The following is a 20,494-nucleotide window of genomic DNA, read 5'->3' as shown; positions in this document are numbered from 1 at the left end:
GCCATTCAGTTGCAGAACTTCAGAACTTTATTTTTTTTATATAATTTTGGGACCCCTCAAAATAATGTCGGGGGTTGGGGAGGGTAATAATAGTAGTTACATTAAGTTAATAATATAGCGCTTTAACCAAGGGGCCAGTGAAGCTATTCAACGTTGAAGCTCTGGGCCCTAGTGGTAGGAGGAGGGACTACAGGCGGACCCGTGGATTCATGACCGGGAAACCCCGTGCAGCTGGGCTTTAACACGTAGGACCATCACTCCCTACGTCACCCCGGACCTCAAATTTGAGGTCCGGAGGAGGTACTTCCGGCAGTCTTCCGGGTGCTTCAAAACGCCACTGAGCTACTTCCACTGACATGAATAGCTGGGGGGGCGGAGCTTCGCACCAGTTCAGTCTCTATCCTTTCATATACTCTATAGCTTTAACCCCTTTATCCATCTATATTGGCTATTCAAAAATAACATATTCAAAGAATATAAAAAAATTATAAACGTATGAATAATTTAATTTAGCTTTTTTTTTTACATTGGGAAAAAAGGAAGTCCCGCAGTAGTTTATTAGGCTACCGGAGACAGAGTTACAACGTTTCGGTCTATTACGACCTTCATCAGGTTATCTCTCTCTCTCCCTTTTTTTCTTTTTTTTTTACATAAATATTCTCTTCGGGCAGTCCTTGGCACAAGGACATTTTCAGATGGGGGGGGGGGGGGGGTATCCGCGGCCTAATACATATAAACGTAGGGGTCCTTGGCACAAAAAACGTTTTGAGAACGCACTGCCCTCGTCTCAGTCGGGAGAGGAAAAGGGAACAAAATACGGGCAGTGCCGTGCAGGGAGATCGGTCTCTCAAGCTCAGTGCCAAGAAAACTAAAAAGGTTTGGCATTCAACACAGAGGACAGAACCATCATGGCTATACTGCCACAGGGACGCTGCTCCCTGTGGCAGTATAGCCAGACAATTTTCTGGAAAACCTCATGTTTCTATATCAGTGGTGCTCAATATTTCATGTCAAGCACCCCAAAGATTATATGTAATTGGCCGCCGACTCACATCTGAACCTAATGTTGTTCCAGGGACCTCACCAGAAGCAAAGATTTGAGTTAAATACGCCCTGAAAGAATATATATTCAAAGATTTGAGACACATTTTCACGATTTTTCTAAAATAGCAGACCTACAAGCACCGAGTGCCGCGCTATGAGCTCGTAGATCTGCTATTTTTCAATAGCTAAAGTATAACATAATGCTTAAAACACAAAAAAGGGTTCCGCAGGGCACTGACTTTGCCTGGAATGCCCTATAGCTGCATGGGACGAGGAGAGTGTGCATGGATATCGGGGATAGACTATGCACACACGCCATTTTGGAAATACCCGTCTGTTGTTACCGCCGACACGAATGAAGGCTCTGTTCCATTCTGGTCAAACAGAGCCAGGGTGCTGAATGATATTGTGCATGTTGGCTCACTGGAAAACCTCTGCTACACCAGTGGGTCTCTAAAGTGTCCTTGAGTGGGTTCCAAACGGCCCAGTACGGTAGTGTTTGCGCGGGCCGACCTGTAACACGTAGGTCCCGCGGGTTATACCCGCAGGGCGGGCTGAGCCGAGTCGAGATAATTTTAACTTTACTGGCGGGGGCGGGCTGAGGCGGGTTAAATAATGTATACTATTATTTTTTTTACAAATGATTGTTGTTGCCACAAGTCCTGGGGGAAAATTTGCGAAATCTCCTCCTTTAACCCAATTTGGTGTTTTAACACTCCCAACGCGGATCGCGTATCAATACGTTATCAATTAATCAAACGTCGGGTGCGGATCACGTATCAATACGTTTCAATCACTTTTTTATAGAATACTTTCATTCATCTTTTTACCCACCCGGACAATGAAGAACCATCGCCCTATCATTGCTGCTTACTCCCGCTCACGTGATCAGAAAAAAAAACAAAAAACAAAAACCCCCCTCCCCTCCTGAAAACAGGAGGGCTGGCCGCTTTACGTGTAGAAGCCAGTTGAACGCTGAACGGAACGCTGCCTATTGCCTAAACACATATGCACCAGATCGGCATTGCAATGCATAACATCTGCAACACACATGGACAGATGCATGTTTCCTTCTTCATACTGTAGCGACCAAACGATCCCCGAGCCTACAATACTACGAACTAACCACAGTATCGAGGGGCTGCCACGACAAGACAGTGTTCCGTTGGTGGATCACGTATCGCCATGCAGAGCCGTCATAATCGGAGATCGCTCAGACGTGTGATTGTAACGCTTTTTTATTCATTATAATTGTAGTGATAAGACCGCAATGAACGCGTCGGGGACGTAATCGACCCGGGTGTAATGTATAACGAACTTTTCCGCGACCTAAACCGTGGTGTTGTCATCTGTGGAAGTCATTTTTTCCTTCTCGTCGACATCACAGCCGGGTGACGCTTTTTTCCCCCTCCATCGCCCCCAAGCTGCATGCCCATAGCCTGGCTTGGCCAGCCTCATAGCGGGGATTCACTGAAGATTCTTCCCCGGAGGAAACATCAGTGAACCCTCGCTATGAGTCTGGCCGTGCCAGGCTAGCATGCCCAGGCATGTTCCCCTACACTAGCTTGAAAAACAAAATCAGCTGATGACAACGCGTCTCGCCGTTATACTATAGTTCTGAACCGAACGGTGGAATGGGACTTTTTATAGCCGTACGGATCAAGACTTTTGCTGCCCAATGTGCCCATGACCCCCCCCCCAATGTTACTGCGATCAAAACAATGAAAGCAGTGAGATAGATTAGGCGAGGCGGCAATCATCATCAAAAAGAAAGCATAGTTATGAAGGTTTATAGTCAGACATTGACAGGCAGATATAACAATAAACACAATAAATATGCTATACATCCTATACATCGAATGAAAGCCCTGAATGTGTACTTTTACGAGGAAAATAGTAAACATTGATCCCATGTACAGTTTGTCATAAATTGGATACTGGGTGGATGCACATTGCGCCCACCAGATATAACTGCAGAGAAGACATGGACCCGAACTCAATATTCACAAAATAAGGCCTATAGCGACATATAAATACTATATACCGTATGAAACAGAAGACTCTCTGCTTTCATAAGGAAAAAAATTGTACTGTAATAATAAAAAAATCACACCCCTGTGAAGTGAGCAGTGCAACTCTACTTCTCTACTTATTCACTACAGCTCGCTATATACGGACTGAGGCAGAAAGTCATGTAAACCTTTTATTTACAGTTTGGTCTGTAAACTTCTACTGTAATAATAATAAAACCCTGTGAAGTGAGCGGTGCAACTGTTCTCTACAGTTGCACCGCGCAACTATAAAGAACAGTTGCACCGCTCACTTCACAGGGGTGTGATTTTTATTATTACAGTAGAAGTTTACAGACCAAACTGTAAATAAAAGGTTTACATGACTTTCTGTCTCAGTCCGTATATAGCGAGCTGTAGTGAATAAGTACAGAACAGTTGCAACGCTCACTTCACAGGGGTGTGATTTTTATTATTACAGTAGAAGTTTACAGACCAAACTGTAAATAAAAGGTTTACATGACTTTCTGCCTCAGTCCGTATATAGCGAGCTGTAGTGAATAAGTAGAGAAGTAGAGTTGCACTGCTCACTTCACAGGGGTGTGATTTTTTTTATTATTACAGTACAATTTTTTTCCTTATGAAAGCAGAGAGTCTTCTGTTTCATACGGTATATAGTATTTATATGTCGCTATAGGCCTTATTTTGTGAATATTGAGGAGTTCACGTCCATGTCTTCTCTGAAGTTATCTGGTGGGCACAAGCTGCATTCAATAACCAATTACTGTCTAACTGTAGATGGGATCAATGTTTACTGTTTTCCTCGTAAAAGTACACATTCAGGGCTTTCATTCGGTGTATAGGATGTATAGGATATTTATTGGGTTCAATTTTATATCTGCCTGTCAATGTCTCTGACTTTAAACCATCCATAACTCTGCTCGCTGTTCAAGATAACCACTTCCAGGCAAATGCAGGTGTTGCAAAAAGGTCAATATCTCCAGAATGGAACATGGTAAAATCAAAATGTATTTTTTTAATTGAAGTGGACAAGTTCAGCTTTCTTTTGATGTAGGCGTGTGATTCTCGCTATAAGAGAACATTTTACTGTGGGCCCCCGAACAAGGCCTTTGTGCAATGTTAAACGGCAGCAACATCCAAATAGGCCTGTTGAGATCTTGCAGCAATCAAAGTGTTAAGCATTATGTTATACTTTAGCTATTGAAAAATAGCAGATCTACAAGCCGTGCTATGAACTTGTAGGTCTGCTATTTTTTGAAAAATCGTGAAAATGTGGCGCAAATCTTTGGATATATATTATTTCAGAACGATTTTAACTCAAATCTTTGCTTCTGGGGTGGGGGTCCCTGCCTGGAACAACATATTTTCAGATGGGGGTCGGCGGCCAATTACATATAATGTTTGGAGTCCTTGACATGAAAATGTACAAGAACCACTGACATAGAAACATATATGTATATACAGTATTTAGAAAACATTTTTTTAGAATCGTCCTCAGGACAAAATGGGTTAACCAATAAATCCCCAAACAGTGTGACTGTGACAGCCTACTTGTATGCCAACGCGCGTGCATGAGCACCCCCCGCAGGCACGTAGCAGTAGCGCGGCCACACACTAATTATAAACTTTTCTCACCACAACGGACAATCAGTTCGAAACCTTTTTTAGTTTGTTTTACCTTTCCCTGTGCGTCCTTGAACAGTGGCGAGTTGTGTACTCAAAGCTTGTAGATCGGCATCAAGGCCCACCAAAACACATTTCAGTCGACTAAATCACCTGTATAGTCGACTAAAATCTTATATTTATAGTCGACTAAAACTAGACTAAACACTAAAACACTCCAGGTGACTAAGATGTGACTAAAACTAAATGAAAACGTTTTCAAGAGACTATGACTAAAACAAAAAATAGAAATTTGCTGCCAAAAAAACAACACTGCTCCCGTGCATAGAACTATACAGTATATCAGGGGCTTCAGATATAGCACTTCTCAGAACAGAGGAAGGTGGCAGCGTTGTAAGTGTAAACACTACAACGCTACAGTTTATAATTGCTCATCAACCCAGACATAATACCCAGCGCTGTTGACACACGGCTCTCTCCGTTTCATCCGGTCCGTGGCATCACCACTGTTTGCTTTATGTCTGCCAACAACACTCATGCAGCCCACACCAGGAATGTATGCACGAGAGAGAGAGAGAGAGAGGCCTATTCAACTTCCTCATCTCGGTCGGCACCGTGTTATCCAGACCCTGCACTATACAACACAGCGCTGCTTCTCAAAACCCGTTTAATGTCAAGGACCATCATCATAAACTCTCTGAGTGATGATGGGAACCGAATCAATGGATGTGTACATACTCTCTCAAGAGTTATACAAACCTGTAAGAGTCAATTTTGGAAGACCCCGCTAGTAACCCAGAGGGTCCCTGGAGGACCCCACTTTGAGAACCATGCACGCACGCACGCACACACACGCGGTGTTTAAAACCCATTTTGGGCGGGAACCCCTTTTGGTGTTTTAAGCATGTTATGTTATGCTTTAGCTATTGAAAAATAGCAGATCTACAAGCTCATAGCGCGCCACCGAGTGCCGTTTTTAACTCATATCTTTGCTTCTGGGGGAGGTCGGCAGCTATAACTTTGGGGGTCCTTGACATGAAAATGTTTGAGAACGACTGACGTAGAAACATAGGGTTTTTCAGAAACCTGTCAGGATTTAGAAGACATTTGTAGAATCTTTTCTCAGGTCTAAATGGGTTAAAAACTATACAGTACTTCTTCTACCCTCCCTTTCTTCAAAGCCTGGGAGTGTTGGCGGGATATGCCATTCATATCTTGATTCAACTCGCTCATGCTTCACATCTTGATTCAACTCGCTCATGCTTCACATCTTGATTCAACTCGCTCATGCTTCACATCTTGATTCAACTCGCGCATGCTTCACATCTTGATTCAACTCGTTCATGCTTCACATCTTGATTCAACTCGCTCATGCTTCACATCTTGATTCAACTCGTTCATGCTTCACATCTTGATTCAACTCGCTCATGCTTCACATCTTGATTCAACTCGTTCATGCTTCACATCTTGATTCAACTCGTTCATGCTTCACATCTTGATTCAACTCGCTCATGCTTCACATCTTGATTCAACTCGTTCATGCTTCACATCTTGATTCAACTCGCTCATGCTTCACATCTTGATTCAACTCGCTCATGCTTCACATCTTGATTCAACTCGCTCATGCTTCACATCTTGATTCAACTCGCTCATGCTTCACATCTTGATTCAACTCGCTCATGCTTCACATCTTGATTCAACTCGCTCATGCTTCACATCTTGATTCAACTCGCTCATGCTTCACATCTTGATTCAACTCGCTCATGCTTCACATCTTGATTCAACTCGCGCATGCTTCACATCTTGATTCAACTCGCGCATGCTTCACATCTTGATTCAACTCGCTCATGCTTCACATCTTGATTCAACTCGCTCATGCTTCACATCTTGATTCAACTCGCTCATGCTTCACATCTTGATTCAACTCGCGCATGCTTCACATCTTGATTCAACTCGCTCATGCTTCTAATCTGACAAGTACCAGTATTGACATATACACTGATGTATGTGCACGGTGCCCTTCTTTCCAACAGCTTTGTTTAACAGCTGATGATGTGGTGGTTGGTGGGGTGGGGTGGGGTGGGTGGAACAGGGTGAGCAAGATATCTGTGTATTTCCATGCATCTTGTTCATGTTTCATGGGTCCCCTTGAAAACGAGACGCTGCATTCTCAAGGGGCTATCCCTTCGATCCGATTCTGAAATCAGAAATATATGCAAGCAGAACATATCCCTGCAGATAGACTGCCTGTGCTGGAGCAGACACATGCAGTGTCTGTCACCATGGTGGAGTCACTGCCAGGCCCTCATTTATCAATGGAGTGTAAAATCTGCCCCCAAATTCGAGCGTCGGTTTTGGAGTACACTCGCGTCGGCAACGACATTTATAAAGTGATCCCAAACAGCTGATCCTTCCTTAATTTCATTCCTAGCAGCGATATTAAAATGTGACGGCTGAAATCAATCTGGCACGCCCTACGAAATCAAGCCTCGCCATCGTTTTTTGCGACATGAACAACTGCAATACGACCAAACAACGTATGGAAACCTATAGTTACATGATGAATGAAAAAGCCAATAAAAAAAGTCCGGATCCTGTGCTGGAGCAGAGACAATGGTGACTTCAGTAGGTCTCTCTCTGTAGACGTTATAGTGACTGCCATGGGGACGTCTTCTGCTAGCGCTGCTGCTAACACTGCTGTGCAGCAGTTCATCCAAGTAATCTGAAAAAGCTTTGTTTCTATGTCAGTCGTTCTTCGATTTTTCAAAAATAGCAGACCTACAAGCTCGTAGCGCGCCACTCGGTGGCGCGCTATGAGCTTGTAGATCTGCTATTTTTCAATAGCTAAAGCATAACATAACACCAAAAGGGGTTCCCGCCCAAAATGGGTTAATCGAGTTGGGGTTCTTTTCTTCGTATGTGTAGCCTATCGATCCATAACCATTACTAAAATAATTGATGACTTCATCCATATTTTGGTCATGCCATTTTAGGCAAAAGGTTTCAAGTAATAATAGTAATAATGGATTGTGAAAACAGCCGAACGCCCTATGAGCTTGTAGATCTGATACTTTTGCTATGTACAGTATTTTATTTGTATCCTGAAAAGTTGCATTTTTGGACATACAAGGTTTCCACCCGACATAAGACAATTATATTTGTCTTATACAGTCATTCGGCTTAGAGTATGAAATAAAAGGGATAATGGTCTCCCACTGTTGCTAATGCAAACCTTGTGAACCGAGGTGTTAGATTTAAAAAAACATAAACATAATTTAATATAAAATAAGTAGGCTATTGGGCATTTAAATACAAGCCCTTTGCATTCGGGTGGTTGTGTAGATGCATAATGCATGCACGCTTGATACAATGACCACATATAGCTAAAAGCTATCGCTCTGTGTCAGAGAGCAGGTGCCCACTGGGTCCAAGACCCAAATGTGCAGGTTGACATTTCACTTTTTTTTTTGCCAGGAGCTCTTCTTCTGGAGCGAGACGTTGCGGGCTGGGCACCAGCGTCATTTTATGATTCACTACTCCGTCTCACATCGCCCTAGAGCTCTGACCGTTCTCCGACCCCTGGCTTAACCCATTCAGGCCCGACGTCGAAATAAAATAAAAAGTTTTCTAAATCATGACAATTTAACGATTAAAAAAAAAAATAGCAGACCTACAAGTTCATAGCGCGCCACTCGGTGGCGCGCTATGAGCTTGTAGATCTGCTATTTTTCAATAGCTAAATTATAACCTAATGTTTAAAACACCAAAAGGGGTTCCCGCCCAAAATGGGTTAAATGAACATGAATATTTAAGACTATAATACAGTGAGAGTATAGTGCAGGGGAATCAGACAAAGAGAAAAAAAAAAAAAAAAAACGTGGTGCATGCTGACAATAGCCGACCCACAAGCTCACAATGAGTGGCAGCGCGACACGTTGTGAGCTTGTAGATATGCTATTTTCAGAGCGCAACACCCGAGCGCAACCAAACATAAAATGACTTGCCTTTTGGTTCTACTGAATATGTTCTACACTAGTCCCTCCCTAACATTTTAGTCTAGTTTGTATTTGTTGACAAAATTGTCAATATATTTAGTCTTAGTTTTATAGGCTAGTCGATAGGCTAGTTTCTATTTAGTTTGTATTTAGTTTTCGTCAGTGAAAAAAAAAGGTAGTGGACAAACATTTTTCGTCATACTGTAGTTTTTACGACGAAAACATTAACACTGCTTTGAGGCACTCATTGTTCTCTCTCGGCACTCTGCTTTAATATATTCACCCTGTTGCTTATTAACTAGAGTTTATGCTTATTCATATATCGCTAACTTGTAAGTCACCCATGGATAAGATAAGAGTGGCCGGCTAAATCTGTCCTGAATGCCTACAGTACATTGTAAAGTGTACGTTTGGAAGTGAAGAATGATAATGGACGGGTGATGGATGGAACAGGCAACGCAAACGGGGAGAGACAGAGGGCGAAGGAGAGATAACGAGGCTTGATATAGGAGGAGACACTCAGCATGTCCTTATGTCAGGACGTAGGGCCCTGCGGTGGACCTTGGCCCACGGCCACGGACGCAAGAAGATACCGTGCTGGTCCAACTTTGATGAGGGGAGAGAGACACTATATTTCCACACTCACTCCAGAGGGACACTATATTTCCACACTCACTCCAGAGGGACACTACATTTCCACACTCACTTCACTGGTCCACTACATTTCCACACTCACTTCACTGGTCCACTACATTTCCACACTCACTCCAGAGGGACACTACATTTCCACACTCACTCCAGAGGGACACTATATTTCCACACTCACTCCAGAAGGCCACTACATTTCCACACTCACTCCAGAGGGACACTATATATTTCCACACTCACTCCAGAGGGACACTATATTTACACACTCACTCCAGAGGGACACTATATTTACACACTCACTCCAGAAGGCCACTACATTTCCACACTCACTCCAGAGGGACACTATATTTCCACACTCACTCCAGAGGGACACTACATTTCCACACTCACTTCAGAGGGACACTACATTTCCACACTCACTCCAGAAGGACACTACATTTCCACACTCACTCCAGAGGGACACTACATTTCCACACTCACTCCAGAGGGACACTATATTTCCACACTCACTCCAGAGGGACACTACATTTCCACACTCACTTCAGAGGGACACTACATGTCCACACTCACTCCAGAGGGACACTATATTTCCACACTCACTCCAGAGGGACACTACATTTCCACACTCACTCCAGAGGGACACTACATTTCCACACTCACTTCAGAGGGACACTACATTTCCACACTCACTTCAGAGGGACACTACATTTCCACACTCACTCCAGAGGGACACTATATTTCCACACTCACTCCAGAAGGCCACTACATTTCCACACTCACTCCAGAGGGACACTATATATTTCCACACTCACTCCAGAGGGACACTATATTTACACACTCACTCCAGAGGGACACTATATTTACACACTCACTCCAGAAGGCCACTACATTTCCACACTCACTCCAGAGGGACACTACATTTCCACACTCACTCCAGAGGGACACTATATTTCCACACTCACTCCAGAGGGACACTACATTTCCACACTCACTCCAGAGGGACACTACATTTCCACACTCACTAGAGAGACACTATTTCCACACTCACTTCACTGGTCCACTACATTTCCACACTCACTCCAGAAGGACACTATATTTCCACACTCACTCCAGAAGGACACTATATTTCCACACTCACTCCAGAAGGACACTATATTTCCACACTCACTCCAGAAGGACACTATATTTCCACACTCACTCCAGAGGGACACTATATTTCCACACTCACTCCAGAAGGCCACTATATTTCCACACTCACTCCAGAAGGACACTATATTTCCACACTCACTCCAGAGGGACACTATATTTCCACACTCACTCCACTGGGTCCACTACATTTCCACACTCACTCCACTGGTCCACTACATTTCCACACTCACTCCAGAAGGCCACTACATTTCCACACTCACTCCACTGGTCCACTACATTTCCACACTCACTCCAGAGGACCACTATATTGCTCAAAAAGGGGGAAAAAATAATAATTCTCACCCAACTTTCAAGTCATGAGTCCACAGCAGGTTCCCCTTTGTCCAAAAGCTCTGAAGGGATTCAGAGCTAAACCCTCAGAAATGTTCCTGACCAAACTTCTGTTCTTCCGGATCTCAAAGTTTCCCAGCCCCACTTGTCTCATTCACAAAGCACCACCAAACACTCTTTTTCATACCTAAAATGGAAAACCTGGCAGCCGAGGCTGCCTCACTTCCTGTACTTTTATAGATGTTCCTGGTAACTCACTTCCTGGAAATATTCTAGGAAGCTTTGAGAAGGAATATAAGTGGTCACGTGACTGGGCTGCGCCATGACACTTTCATGGACACTTTCCTGGAAACTACCCGGAAGTTTGGCAGAATGCACTTGAGTCAATGAGAGCTCAGTGACCTGCAGCTCATGAACAAACATTATTTATGAATGACTGAGACCTTTTGTAAAGTAATCACTTCTGGAAAATAACAGAAGACATGTAACACATTATTGTCTGCTGTGTTCCGGTGTGGGTTTGGCTCCCATGAAAGTGTCCATGAAAGTGTCATGGCGCAGCCCAGTCACGTGACCACTTCTCTTCCTTCTCAAAGCTTCCTTGGAATTATTGCTAACATGCTTTCCCCCACAGCTCACCCTAGTATGACAAAACCTTAATTATCAACAGAAAACGAATCACAATGGTTTAACTACACAAAACATAATATATTTTCCGTAAACTACATTTGGGGGGTTAATATTCTACCATATTTGAATCAATATAGTTCCTTGTTATCAGCCAGTATGTTTCATTTTCTTTCAATACTCCAAGGAGGACTGGAAACACATTTTTTCACACATTTATGTGGCAGTGTCACTCACTCACTCCAGAGGGCCACATTGAATATTACTTTCTGGCAGAAATATTTTAACTCCATATTTATTTATTTTGTGTAAATGAATGGCCTACTCACACAAAAGTAGCAAAAATAGACGATCTACAAGCTCAAAATGCTTCGGATCGGCTATTTTAGCATTTATTTTTTTTGCAATCTTTTTGTGCAATACATTGGACATAAAAATGACAATACAATTGTAATACTAGTCATTAAATACTAATATAGAGTAAGTAATTAAAGCGGGTCATTGCACGTTTGGAATTGTAACAGCAGCATTAAGTGAAGTTGCCCATGTATGCCGTGGACGGCATAGACATATATACGTAGACGCCCTTTCCGGCTCTGTCCGGCGTGTCACCATTGAAGGCACAATTTTCCCGAGATTCCTTGCAAAGCATTTGCCTTCAATGAGCAGCTTCCGCGTGCGTAACATAAGTCCCGGAAAAGACGCGCTGTGATTGGCCAGTAGTCACTTGAGTGACAGCGAGAGACATGGAGGAGTCGCATGAGTGAGTGTCACTTGGGCAGCGACGCAGCGTGCCTTCAGCACTTCTAAATAAGAAAGCTGCGGAGAACTGTTGCTTTGTGTTCACTCTTTAATGTTTACTGTTAGTAATCTAATCCCCCCCTGGCTCTGATGTTGTATTGTTGTATTAAAAAACTCACTCAGTGCCAGGTGACGCCTTTGGACGCCTTTCCCGTGACGCCCTCGTTGCCAATGGCGCCTTTGGACGCCTTTTTGAAGAAAAAAAGGCATTTTTTCTTCTTTTTTTAATATAATTATATATATATATATATATATATATATATATATATATTTTATCCATATTTTGAAAATTGCTCTAATCTGCATGTCAGGTGATGACATGCACATTACATGCACAATAGAATTTAAATTTCTTTCTTTTATTTATAATGGGCTTCGGTGGCAACGAGGGCCAAAACTGGTGTTCACCAGGTGGCACTGAATAACTGGGGGAAACTTTTTCAGGTCGCAACCACCTGGACTCACAGCTCTCACACCCACCCTCGATGCAATTATCACACGCTGGAGGAACCTTCACTCACAGCCAGGTACACACACAATGGGTCTGGGCACACTTTAGATTCCATGCGCGGACAGAAGAAGCTGTGCTTTGCGTCATTTTAGACAGCTGGTGGATGGAAATTGCCGCGTCGGCCAGATTCCCGGAAAAAGCTTGCCCCAGCCGCGGCATTCTGCCGCGTGGGTGGAGCTTAATTTCCATCCACCAGCTGTCTAAAAACTCGGAAATGACGCAAAACGCCGCTTCCTTTGGCCGCGCATGGGAGCTCAAGTGTGCCCAGGCTGTCTAGGCCAGTGCATTTCAACGTTTTTCATGTCACTACTGGTTTGGTGACCCCCATGGCCTTTCCTCTAGCGTCTAGCGCCACCAAAAGGCAAAAAATACTTGAAAAACATGACATTCTCTATTTGGCCATGATATAAATGCCATAACTTTTGAAGCACTGTTTACAGCGGTATCTGATCACGTAAACTGCACATTCAAATGGAATTATGGAATCGTGGACTTTTCAAGAACAGAAAAATAAATAAATAAAAGAAACCAAAAAATGGTACTACATTTGAAAAACATTAAACATTAAAGTTTTAAAAGCCACTCAAACATGGAGAGGTCTGTTTACAGCAGAGCATCAGAGTGCTGGCATGCTGGTCGTACATTGGGATGGACTCATACACTTCACCCCTTCACAGACCCGCGAGTAGTGTCCAGTCCACCCCCCTAAACATGGAGGTGGACAACCGTAATGCATTACATGGTCAGCTAAAATTATCTCCATTTTGTACATGTGAGTTTTAGCATGGCTTGTTGTGACCGAGACGTGGGATTGGAGAGCATGAGACACTATTGCGGTCGTGCAGAAGTACCGCCACGAGTTCATTTAGCAGGGCCGCTGGCCGCTAGCAGAGCTTTTAAAAATGATGGTTGAACACATTTTATTAGGACATGAGAAGCAGGGATACGTGTCTACCATCAGGTTGGCCATGTCCACATACAGCATAATAAACAACTTTGGACTTGTGTTTTCTGTAAATAGCTTTGTAAATGTTGGTAGTTAGTTCTGTTTTTTTGGGGGGGGTGTATAGTTACTTATTTTGGTCTTGCTTCCTAATGTTGTTTGAATCAGTGCGGTTCTCAAGCACATTCACGACAAGATCAGCCCAATTAACCCATTTTGGGCGGGAACCCATTTTGGGGTTAGCATTACATTATGCTTTAGCTATTGAAAAATAGCAGATCTACAAGCTCATAGCGCTTGAGCACATGAGCTTGTAGATCTGCTATTTTTGAAAAATCGAAGAACGACTGACATAGAAACATAGCATTTTCAGAAAACTGTCAGGATTTAGAAGACATTTTTTAAATTTCGAGGTCAGGCCTAAATGGGGTAAGAGTATTTCTTCTTCTTTTCCTCTCTGCTTTTCCCTTCAGGGGTCACCACAGCGAATCATCTGCCTCACTCTGTGCTCTGCCTGCCTCCTCTTCTCTCTTATACCAAATAAATAACGTCATGTCCTCTTTCACTACATAAATCTTCTCTTTGGTCTTCCTCTACGCCCCCCCCTGCCTGGCAGTTCCAACCTCAGCACCCAGTCTGTACGTGTCCAAACCATCTCAGTCTGGCCTCTCTGGCTTTATCTCCAACACATCTGACATGTGCTGTCCCTCTGATGTACTCGTTCCTGATCATATCTTGTTACTCCCAGAGAGAACCTCAACATTTTAGTCTCGGCTACCTCCAGCTCTGCTGTCTTTTCCTCAGTGCGACTGTATCTAAGCCATACAACATAGCTGGTCTCACCACCGTCTTGTACACCTTCCCTTTCATTCTTGCTGATACTTTCCTATCACACATCACACCTGGCATTTTCTCCACCCAGAAAAAAATAATCTAAAGTTGTCACTTTTTCCTCCAAATCAATATAAAAATATCTAAATATTGAAGATTGCAATCTAAAAAGGGTTCCACACAAAATTCTCATAGAGATGAAAGTGTTTTTTTTTAAAGAGAAATTCTCCTTTTGTGTCAGTCGATCTCAGCTTGATGTAGTGCCGTCGGGAGCTATAGGGAAGTATTAAGCCTCGGATATATTGCGGCAAGCCTGCATGATCTCTTAGAATTACTATCATTGTGTTTATCCTAAATGTATTTAACTTAACCCATTTTGGGCGGGAACCCCTTTTGGTGTTTTAAAGCATTATGTTATACTTTAGCTATTGAAAAATAGCAGATCTACATGCTCATAGCGCGGCACCAAGTGCCGCGCTATGAACTTGTAGGTCTGCTATTTTTGAAAAATCGTGAAAATGTGCCTGAAATCTTTGAATATTTATATTCTTTCAGAGAGAACATTTTTCATGAGGGGTTCCTGGAACGACATATTTTCAGATGGGGGTCGGCGGCCAAATACATATAATTTCCGGCGTCCTTGACATGAAATATTGAACACAAAGAAACACAGGTAAGACATTTTTTTCAGGTCAGGTCAAAATGAGTTAAACTCCCAGATATTATTCAGCACAGTGCAAACACAGCAGATTATAGGGAGGGATTAGGGGACGATGTGGTTATTTAGTCTGAAGACAACGTTCTGCTTCTCTCTACAGTCCTTAGCGTTGACTCGCCCTCATTTGCTATACGTGCTTGTCGAAAGAATCACATAATCACCCAATTGCAATTAAATCATCTCTGTCGGGTGGAAACCTCATGTGTCCAAAGCTGTTACTTTTCCGGATTCAAATTTAACCCATTTAGGCCTGACGTCGAAATTAAAAAAATGTCTTCTAAATCCTGACAGTTTTCTGAAAAGCCCATGTTTCTATGTCACAAACACATTCATGTCAAGGACCCCAAATATATGACATTGGCCGCCGACCCCCATCTGAAAATAATGTTGTTCGCAGGGACCCTCCCAGTAGCAAAGATTTGAGTTAAAAACTTGCTCTGTAACAATATATATTCAAAGATTTCAGGCACATTTTCACGATTTTTCAAAAATAGCAGACCTACAAGTTCATAGCGCGGCACTCGGTGCCGCGCTATCAGCTTGTAGATCTGCTATTTTTCAACAGCTAAAGTATAACATAATTCTTAAAACACCAAAGGGGTTCCCGCCCAAAATGGGTTAAAACGCATCAAAAGTATCAGATCTATACAAGCTCAAAACGCAGAGCTTTTCGAGCTTGTGGATCTGCTGCTTTTGATGATTTTGTGTGATCAAATGGGCCGTTAATTATTCATGAATAAAGAAAACACAGAAAAGTATAAACGTAGAGTTAAGAGGTTTCTGCCCGACAGCAAGGAGAGACTTATCGAAATCATCACATAATCGGCTGCTTGTAAGTTATATGAGATAATCACAATTATGTTCCCGTCAAAATGGTTTCCAGTCATTTTGTATGAAAGCTGGTTCATCTATTTTCAAATATTATGGAACTCTTTTTTCCACAGAAATTGTGCAGATCTACAGGCTCAAACCACATGTGAGCTTGTAGATCAGCATTTCCACAATCAAACAAATATGAAATATGACCTGTTTATGGCCAATAGAACATTAACATTATTATTGGTACTGGTTATTCCTTTCAATGTGGGACCCCACTTTGGGAACCGCTGATTTACCGTGTGGGAGATTACAAAGAAAAAATCATGTCACAAAAAGCGAGATATACCTGAGAAGCTAAAGGAAACCCTTATGTGTGTCCTCACACACACACACACACGCACGCGCACACACGCACGCACGCACACACGCACACACACACACACACACACACACACACACACAGGGCTACCCTATAATAAAGATGTCACAGTGGTGCCTACAGTATTTTGGGAGGCACTGTGCCACTGTGTGCCACATCCACATGGGGATGAGACTAGCAGAGCTGTAATCATGGCTCTCTCTCTCTCCAGCGCACAGCGGGGAGGGAGCGTGGTGCTCACCCATAGCCAGCCTTGATCAGCCATGAGAGAACGTCAGCCGCCATGCGTGCATGGAAGTGAATAAAGAACCAGAGATCACAGCAGCAGCCGCGCATTATCGCCATATCAAATGTATCTCTTTCATACATGAGGCACGTGTTCTGTGATCTGTGCGCACACACACGCATGCACGGTATGTACGCTCGTGTACATGCACACACACACACACACGCTACTTTGTGTCATCTTCATATATGAGCACACACACACACACACACACACACACACACACACACACACACACACACACACACACCCCACCGTTTATATTTCCATAAAAATGTTATTCTACACAACATTTGCATCTGCCTCCCCTCCCCGCACACAGATAGCAGGCATGTTGGAAAACTCATTACAATGCGAGGAGGAGGAAATTAAATGTGTTTGTCCTTCTGAGTAATTCAGACTCAGAGTAATACAAAGGTTGGAGACGAGGAAGCCTTTTGTTGCGGTAATAATGTAATGTACAGTGACTACAGTCAGTCAACGCATTGAACGTGACCACCTCGCAGCCAATCAGCAACGTCTATTTCAATAGAGCGTTGCAGTCCCGCCCCCTTTCATGACGACGCCAGGCCCAGGAAATAATTCCCAATGCATTTTCCCCATAGACATTTCAAAAAAGTATTTATTTAAAGACCTTAGAAGCGTCGTGCGAAGCCAACTCGAGTCGTGACAAATCATGACAACAAACACAATATTTTGGACCAAACAAAATAATTACAAAGAAGAAAAACAACAACAAAAAAAGTGTTGTAACCTGCCGTTTTTTTCTTCTTTCTAATTATTTGTTCGGCCCAAAACATTGTGTTTATTGTCATGATTTGTCACGACAAGAGTTGGCTTTGTCCGCGGCGTAAACGTCTTTAAATAAATGATGAGGAAAATGAACAGGGAATTCTTTTCCGGGTCTCTCGAGGGGGCGGGACTGCGACGCTCTAGTCTATAGGAAGTGTGTGAACACAGCTGTGGAAAAGGTGTCATGCAGCCACGTCAGTGGTTTTCAACCAGTGGTCCTTGAGGGGGTTCCAGGTGGTCCCCAGCTAAATGATGGGGACCACCATTTAGCCCATTTAGGACTCTTAAAGGACCACTTCGCCACTTTTCAACATCTCTTCATATAATTGGTCCTCACAAATGTTCATGGTAAAACACCACCATTTTTCCTGCTCAGTCTGTGTCTCATAGGAGGGCTTTGGGCAGTTCGGACACCCGTCCACCAGTGACGTCATCATTAGGCAGATTTTTTTTAAACAAGACTTGTTTTAAAATATATTTCGATTTTTATTATCGTGAGAACGATGGCTTCAACTTTTGCATTGCAACTTTTCAGGAAAAGAAAGCCTGCCGTTTCTATTAGCTTGGATTCCCCATCGATGGAATCACTGGTGGACGGGTTTCTGAACTGCCCACAGCCTTCCTATGAGACACAGACTGAGTAGGAAAAAATGGTGGTATTTTATCATGAACATTAGTTAGGACCAATTATAGGAAGAGAAGTTGAAAAGTGGTGAAGTGGTCCTTTAAGGACCTTTAACTCTTGAGAGCGAAAAATGAAACCATCCGCTCTGAAGAGTTAAATATGTTGTTAAAAGGATCCCTGGCTAATAAGACAAACATGCCTTAAATACAGTCTCTACACAATTAGAGAAGAATTGTTATTTTGATCAATGTTTGCCTGTTGTCTCTTATTGTGGACAAAATATTATCCAACGTCAACAAAATATTCTACGTTTTGGGTCTGAGAGGCTAAATGTCATCAAATGGTGGTCCATGGCTCAAATGCTGAATAAATAATGGACCTTGACATGAATGGACCTGACATGTCGGTATGTAACGGAGGGAGGGGGGGGGGCTTGTATAAGCAGGTTTCCAGACACAGCCATGCATCCCACACTCACCCAAAGGAGAAGCACCATAACTCACCATTGACACTCTTTTTTTCTTCCTTTTTTTACAGTGCATCTTTAAGAACAGCAGCTCTGATGACGCCACGCCCACAAACACTACAGCAGCTCTGATGACGCCACGCCTTTTTTTACAGTGCATCTTTAAGAACATTAATAATTGTTTCCTCCAGTCAGGGAGAGGGAGAGAGAGAGACATACAGTATATATACAGTATGAGAGAGCAGCTTAACTGTCCAGGCTGGATGAGACTCCATCATCACATCATGTATCCCTGTACTACAGTACAGTACAGTACAGTATAGTACATACATGGTGGTGTGTGTGTGTGTGTGTGTGTGTGTGTGTGTGTGTGTGTGTGTGTGTGTGTGTGTGTGTGCGTGCGTGTGTGTGTGTGTGTGTGTGTGGTCCTACAACAGACAGTTAATTAAGGCCTCGCATGTGGTCCCTGGAGCGTCCCTCTGTAACATGAGCTGACAGCATCATGTCACCTTGTTGGCATGAGAAGGAAAACACAAACACTACAGCAGCTCTGATGATGCCACGCCCACAAACACTACCACAGCTCTGATGATGCCACGCCCACAAACACTACCACAGCTCTGATGATGCCACGCCCACAAACACTACCACAGCTCTGATGATGCCACGCCCACAAACACTACCACAGCTCTGATGATGCCACGCCCACAAACACTACCACAGCTCTGATGATGCCACGCCCACAAACACTACCGCAGCTCTGATGATGCCACGCCCACAAACACTCCTACCTACCTACACGCCGCGACACGTTGTGAGCTTGTAGATCTGCTATTTTCAGCATGCAACCAAGTGTAAAATGACTTGAGCTCTTGCGCACCAGTCCCTTCCCAACATTTTAGTCTAGTTTGTATTTGTTGACGAAATTGTCAGTATACATATTTAGTCTTAGTTTTAGTCATCATAGCCTAGTTTTCATTTAGTTCCCATTTAGTTTTCGTCAGTGAAAAAAGGTAGTCGACGAACATAGTTTTAGTCGACGGAAACAACAGTGCGCGGCGGCGCCGCCGTGCTCTAGTTTATATATATATCATCATCATATCATCATATCATATCATCATATCATATCATCATATCATCATCATCATATCATCATACTATAATTAAGCCAATGTCTGTCTGAATGAATGAATGAATGTGTGTCCAATCACTCCCACTTTTCACACAGGCATTGACCATAATAATATGGAGGTCTAATAAATGAATAATGAATTTATTAGTGAATTAAAAATGCGAAAACGCACCCAGGGCGCAGTACCCCCCACGGCCACAAGGGGGGCAATATCTCACAACGGGTAAGGGCTAGTATATCTAACTCTCAGGGTAAGACCCTGCGACATACACACACAGCGTCATGTCCAGGGGGTGTCCTCGTACATCGAGCCTCCTCGCGCTACATATGGGCCATATGGGCCTCGTGGCTCGGCAAGGCTTACGACTCCCACTGCCTCCAAGGGGCCAGTGAGGCGCTCCAACGTTGAAGCGCTGGGCCCTAGTGGTATCAGGAAGGACTGCAGGCGGACCCGTGGATTCATGACGAGGAAACCCCGTGCAGCTGGGCTTTAACACGTAGGACCATCACTCCCTACGCCACCCCGGACCTCAAATTTGAGGTCCGGAGGAGGTACTTCCGGCAGTCTTCCGGGTGCTTCAAAACGCCACTGAGCAACTTCATCGAAATGAATAGCTTGGGGGCGGGGCTAGTGCTCCAGTTCCTTTATATACTCTATGACTGCCTCTCTCAGGAAGGGACTGCACATTTCAATGAACTCCATGGAACTCGGCTGTTGTTGGTGCACATTCTGCATCAATAAATA

The 20,494-nt window shown here is 43.4% G+C and overlaps 1 protein-coding gene across 3 annotated transcripts in view; it reads right to left on the bottom strand.

The window, feature by feature from the left end:
* The window catches only part of prkcab (protein kinase C, alpha, b), a 251,196-nt gene that overhangs the window by 221,566 nt on the left and 9,136 nt on the right, over positions 1-20,494 (bottom strand). Inside the window, exon 1 of one of the 3 annotated variants that reach the window (XM_079520182.1) lies at positions 10,832-10,927. The exons of the other annotated variants lie outside the window; for them this stretch is intronic. The gene's annotated coding sequence lies outside the window, so the exon portion shown is untranslated. Of the gene's footprint in view, positions 1-10,831; positions 10,928-20,494 lie in introns of those variants that run through there. 3 annotated transcript variants of the gene reach the window in all.

Source organism: Electrona antarctica, assembly GCF_951216825.1.
Source record: "Electrona antarctica genome assembly, chromosome: 14".
Classification (NCBI taxonomy): domain Eukaryota; kingdom Metazoa; phylum Chordata; class Actinopteri; order Myctophiformes; family Myctophidae; genus Electrona; species Electrona antarctica.
This window is presented reverse-complemented; position numbering and strand designations above follow the sequence as displayed.